We start from the raw sequence: 5,918 nt of genomic DNA, 5'->3' as shown, positions 1-5,918 counted from the left end.
AGCCTACGACACCTGGTATTCCCAGGCGGTCTCCCATCCAAGTACTAACCAGGCCTGAGCTTGCTTAGCTTCCGAGGTCAGACGGGATCGGGCGTGTTCAGGCTAGTATGGCCGTAGGCAGAGAGTAATGATACTAAACGTGTATTTAACACACGCACTCTCCATCTCACTTTTTTTTTTTTTTTTTTAAATTTGTTTATTTTATTAGAAGTTAAAACAGTACAGTGAAACCTAATTTTAGGTGCCAACTATGTCATACCGTAATCCATTCTATGTACAACCTCTAGTTTTATGTTATGAGAAGGAAGTAAGCAAGACAAGAAAAAGAAAATAATAGAAAGGAGAAAAAGTGGAAAAATAGATGGTAGAGAATAGAAAAACGTGAAGTGTGTATATAAAAAAGAAAAAAGAAAAAGTGGAGTGGAAAGTAGAAATAGAAGAGAAGGCCCCTTAAAAGAGAATTTTTCAAATCTGTATTCGGAGATGTAGATCTATCCACGTCATGAACTGAAATCAGCAATCCTTATGGTACCGCTGCATCACATGATTCCAAAAAGTCGATGAAAAGAGACCAACTCCTTAAGAATTGGTCATATTTATCTATTAGTCGGAGTCTCATTTCTTCAAGGCGTGCTATGTCCATCATATTCCTAATCCACATTTTAACAGTTGGTATGGTTGCATTTTTCCAAAATTTAAGTATCAATTTCTTTCCAATTATTAACCCATAATTAAAAAAAACATTTTGGTCTTTATTTAAATTGGTATCTTCTCCTATTATTCCAAATATAATCCATTCCATTTTGGGTTCTATTCTTGACTTGAAGAGCTTTGTAAATATATCAAATATATCACTCCAAAATGTATTCAACTTTGTACATCCTACAAATGAATGTGTTATATTAGCGTTTTGAAACAAACATCGCATCTGGGAGAGACGTTTGGATAAAATTTATTCAACCTCGTTTTTGAATAATATAGTCTATGTAATAATTTGAATTGAATTAAATTATGTCTTGCATTAATAGAACAGTTATGTGTAATCATCAAATACTTTTCCCATCTATCCTTCGAGATCTTTAGCATTAGCTCATGTTCCCAATCTTCCCTTAGTGCTTCTGTTGAGGGTGATTCTCTATTTAATATATTATTATAAAAGTATGATATTAATTTTTGTGAATCAGCCTTAATATTCATTGCTTCTTCTAAAGGGTCTAAAAATATAGTTTGAAATCTATGTGTATATTTCTTCATAAAGTCACATACCTGTATATATTTAAAATGTTGATTATCCTTCAATTTAAATTTTAATTTTAATTGTTGAAATGATAACAGTTTGCCCAATTCATACATATCCCCTACTTTCCTAATCCCCAGTCTATCCCATTGTTGATATGTGTTGTCGATGAGAGAAGGTTTGAATGCGGGGTTGTTCAATAGTGGGGTTAGTACTGATAAATTATTTAATTTCAAGGATACTTTTATTTGTTTCCAAATTCTTATTATATTGTGAATAATTGGGTTCTTCTTATATTAGAAACATAGAAACATAGAAATTAGGTGCAGGAGTAGGCCATTCGGCCCTTCGAGCCTGCACCGCCATTCAATATGATCATGGCTGATCATCCAACTCAGTATTCCGTACCTGCCTTCTCTCCATACCCTCTGATCCCCTTAGCCACAAGGGCCACCTCTAACTCCCTCTTAAATATAGCCAATGAACTGGCCTCGACTACCCTCTGTGGCAGGGAGTTCCAGAGATTATACTATTCAATTTTATCGGTGAGAGCAGGATCGTTCCTATATCGTGCGGATAGCACTCCTCTTTCTCCATTCTTATCCACTCCAACTGCTGAGTGGAACTATCCAGCCAGTACATTATGTTCTTAATATGCACTGCCCACTAGTAATACATAAAGTTAGGTAATGATAAACCCCCAACTTCTTTAGATTTGCACAAATGCTTTCGTTGAATTCTATGTGTTCTGTAATCCCATATAAAATTAGTGATAGTGGAATCTAGTTTTTTGAAAAAATATTTTGGAATATATATTGGGATCGCTTGAAACAAATATATTAATTGTGGTAAGAAAGTAATTTTTATAGCGTTAATTCTACCTATCAATGAGAGCGGAAGCGTTTTCCAAAATTTAATCATATCATTCAGTTTATTTAATAGTGGTATAAAATTGGCACTAAATAATGATTTGTGTCTTCTCGTAATTTGAATACCCAGATACTTGAATTTTTCTGTTGCAATTTTGAAGGGGAATTTTAGTAAGTGTCTCGAATCCTGTGGTTTTAAAGACATAATTTCGCTTTTATTCCAATTTATTCTATATCCTGAAAAAGAGCCGAATTCCTCAATTAGTGTTAATAAGGTGGGTATACTCGTTTGTGTATTAGTAATATATAAAAGGATATCATCATCATATAGTGAAATTTTATTATTTGAGTCCTTAGTGTTATATCCGTGAATATTCGGGTGATTTCTAATCCTTTCGGCCAACGGTTCTATCATAAGGGCAAATAGCAATGGTGATAAGGCACACCCTTGCCTATTACCCCTTGATAAGTAAAATTTTGGAGATAGCGTATTGTTAGTTAGTATTCTTGCCGTAGGTCTATCGTAAAGTAGTTTAACCCATCTAATAAAATTCTCTCCCATATTGAATTTTTGGAGTACCTTGTATAAATACTGCCATTCTACTTGATCAAATGCCTTCTCTGCATCCAGCGTGACAACTGAAATATCTTCATTGTCCTCATTATGAGAGTACATTATATTGAAAAGCTTTCTCAAATTATTAAATGATTGTCTTTTGGGTATAAATCCCGTTTGATCCGTATTTATTAAATTGTTAATATAATTATTTAACCTTCTAGCTAGAATCTTTGCTAAAATTTTCTGATCCGTATTTAGAAGTGAAATAGCTCTATAAGAACCCGGTTCATCTAAATCTTTATCTTTTTTTGGTATAAGTGTTATTGTTGCTTCTGCTAGGGTTTCTGGTAGTTTATTTTCAGATTAAGCCTGCGTGTATAAATTGAATAATCTTGGTACAATTGACTCCTGAAATCTTTTATAAAATTCATTACTAAAACCGTCTGGTCCTGGGGTCTTCCCATTTTTCAGTGAGTTTATTATTTGTTTTATTTCTTCATTAGTAATTCGTGCTCCTAATTGCTCTTGTTCTAAACTATCCAATTTTGGGAGCTTGCAATTATCTAAAAAATTTGGTAATTTTACTTACATCTGTATTTATTTTAGATGTATATAAATTGTGATAAAATTGGGCAAACCTCTTATTAATATCCTTAGGCAGTGTTAAAAACTCACCCTTATCCGATTTAATTTTAGTAATAGTTTTTTCCTTTTCTCGTTGCTTCAGTTGCCTCGCAAGTAGTTTATGTGGCTTATACCCAAATTCGAAGTGTGCTTGTTTTGTAATTTGGAATAATCTTATTACTCTAGCCGATAGTATTCTATTGACTTTATATTTCAATAAAGTTATCTTATTATGTTTATTTATGGTTGGGTCAGTTGCATTGTCCAGTTCTAGTAATTTTATTTTCTGTTCTATCCGCTGAAGTTCTGTTTTATTTTCCTTATTTTGAAAACTTTGGTAAGAAATTATGACACCGCGAATGTATGCCTTGAAGGTTTCCCATAATAGCGGTGCAGAAATACCCGGCGTGTCATTTATTTCAAAAAAAAGTTTTATTTGTTCTTTTATATACTCATAACCCTGCGGGTTATTTAATATGTGTACATTGAATCTCCAAAAAGGTTTTATACTCGGCATTCCCTCAATTTTAAGTATAAAAGTCAATGGTGAATGATCAGAAATAATACTATTATGATATGATGGTTTATTCGTATACGGGATTAATTTTATGTCCAATAAAAAATAGTCAATTCGCGAATAAGTTTTGTGAACTGATGAATAAAATGAGTATTCCCTACCACTTGGATTTGCTATTCTCCAAACATCAGCTATGTTATTATTTTTTATATAAGTATTTAAAAATTCACAGGTCTTAATTTTAACAAGACGCTTCCCTAGCTTTATTGATTTATCTAAGTATGGATCTATAACACAGTTAAAATCTCCCCCCATTATTATATTTTGATAATTATGCTCTGCGATTAAATCTATTATTTTCCTAAAAAAATTGTGGGTTATCAAAATTAGGCGCGTAAATATTTATCATAGTTAATGGTGTATTGTAAATTTCTCCCGTGACTATAACATATCTTCCCTCTTTATCAGATATAGATTTCTTTAATTTAAAAGGTATACCCTTCCGAATTATAATGGCCGTGCCTCTTGCTTTAGAGGTGAATGAGGAGTAATAGGTTTCTATCCACTAACACTAATAGACCTATCCAATTTGCCCTTAATCTAATCTGAGTTTGTTGTTTCAAATGTGTCTCTTGTAGGAAAGCAATATCCATATTTAATGATTTTAATTGTGCCAGAATTTTACCCCTCTTAATTGGCTCATTCGCACCTCTGATGTTCCAACTACAGAAGGTGAGACCTCCGATATTTATTCGACTATTATCTTGCATTGGCTATTATTACCAGACTGTATGATTCATGTGATGCAGCCAAGTACCTCGGAATCCCGAATCCAGCGTTGTCCTTCATAATTTCTACAGTAGTTTTACATCTCCTGACACTATTAAACATAATTAAGGCAAAGAGAAAAACATAAAATAAAGTGTACATAAAAATTATTAAGTCATACAACACATAATTGTGAATAAACAAAAAAAGTGAATGTAATTTATCAAAAAAGCGATAAATTACAAAAAAGCCACCTAAGGTAGCTAGGTTTGTTTTTAAATTGACCTCCGTCGATGAGATTATGCACTGGGCCTTATTTTGCTATTAGAATTTGACCCATCGTTAGTCGGTTCCCTCTAATTGTTACCATAATTATCATATCAGGTCAATTAATCGCTGAACAGTTTAAAATAGAATAAAATAAAAGGGAAGGTAGAAGATTTGGATTAAAATAAAAGAAATTATGGGTTAAAGTACCTCGTCAATAATTACACTTTTCATTTACCTGCATGTTAATTAATTCATAATTAGTATTTAGTATTTAAAATATATGTCTAACCTCCCCCATCCTTCCTGCTATATAGTTAGTCGTGTTAGTATAGTACATTACGCCTTTAACAGATGTTGCCATCATCGGCATAACACAGCGTGTCGGAGTAACTCAGCAGGTCAGGTCAGGCTGCACACACTAGAGAACATGGATAGGTGACAATAGACAATAGGTGCAGGAGTAGGCCATTCAGCCCTTCGATCCTGCACCGCCATTCAATGTGATCATGGCTGATCATCACCAGAGAATTCCACACTCCCAACTCTCAGTGTGAAAAAGTGTTTCCTCGTCTCCGTTCTAAATGGCTTACCCCTTATTCTTAATCTGTGGCCCCTGGTTATGGACTCCCCCAACATCTGGAACATGTTTCCTGCCTCCAGCGTGTCCAAACCCTTAATAATCTTTCGGCTCGGGACCCTTCTACACATGCATGCATCACGTGTGTGTGTGTGTGTGTGTGTGTGTGCGTGTGTGTGTGCAGGTGTGTGTGTGTGCGCGTGTGCGTGTGCATGTAGGTGGGTTAGTGTGGCGGTAGTGTGTAGGTGTGTGTGAGAGAGTGTGTGTGTGCGTGTGCGCGTGTGCAGGTGTGTTAGTGTGGCGGTAGTGTGTGTGTGTGAGTGTGTGTGTGGGTGCGTGTGTGTGTGTGCGTGCGTGCGCGTGGGTGTGTGTGTGCACGTGTGTGTGCGCGCGCGTGTGTGTGCTTGTGCTCTTGAAATGAAAAGGAAAAGATGGAGGAGGAGAGTTAAAGAGATAGAGAAAGAGAGTGTCCCCCGGTGGTGGGAGAGGGTAAAAAA

General features: G+C 35.0%; 1 non-coding gene across 1 annotated transcript; it reads right to left on the bottom strand.

Moving 5' to 3' along the window:
- On the bottom strand, nt 1-119 carry LOC116973805. The gene has a single exon (XR_004412124.1). It is a non-coding gene; the product is annotated as a 5S ribosomal RNA (ribosomal RNA).
- Nucleotides 120-5,918: the final 5,799 nt, after the last annotated feature.

This window comes from Amblyraja radiata, chromosome 5 (genome assembly GCF_010909765.2).
Source record: "Amblyraja radiata isolate CabotCenter1 chromosome 5, sAmbRad1.1.pri, whole genome shotgun sequence".
NCBI lineage: Eukaryota > Metazoa > Chordata > Chondrichthyes > Rajiformes > Rajidae > Amblyraja > Amblyraja radiata.
This window is presented reverse-complemented; position numbering and strand designations above follow the sequence as displayed.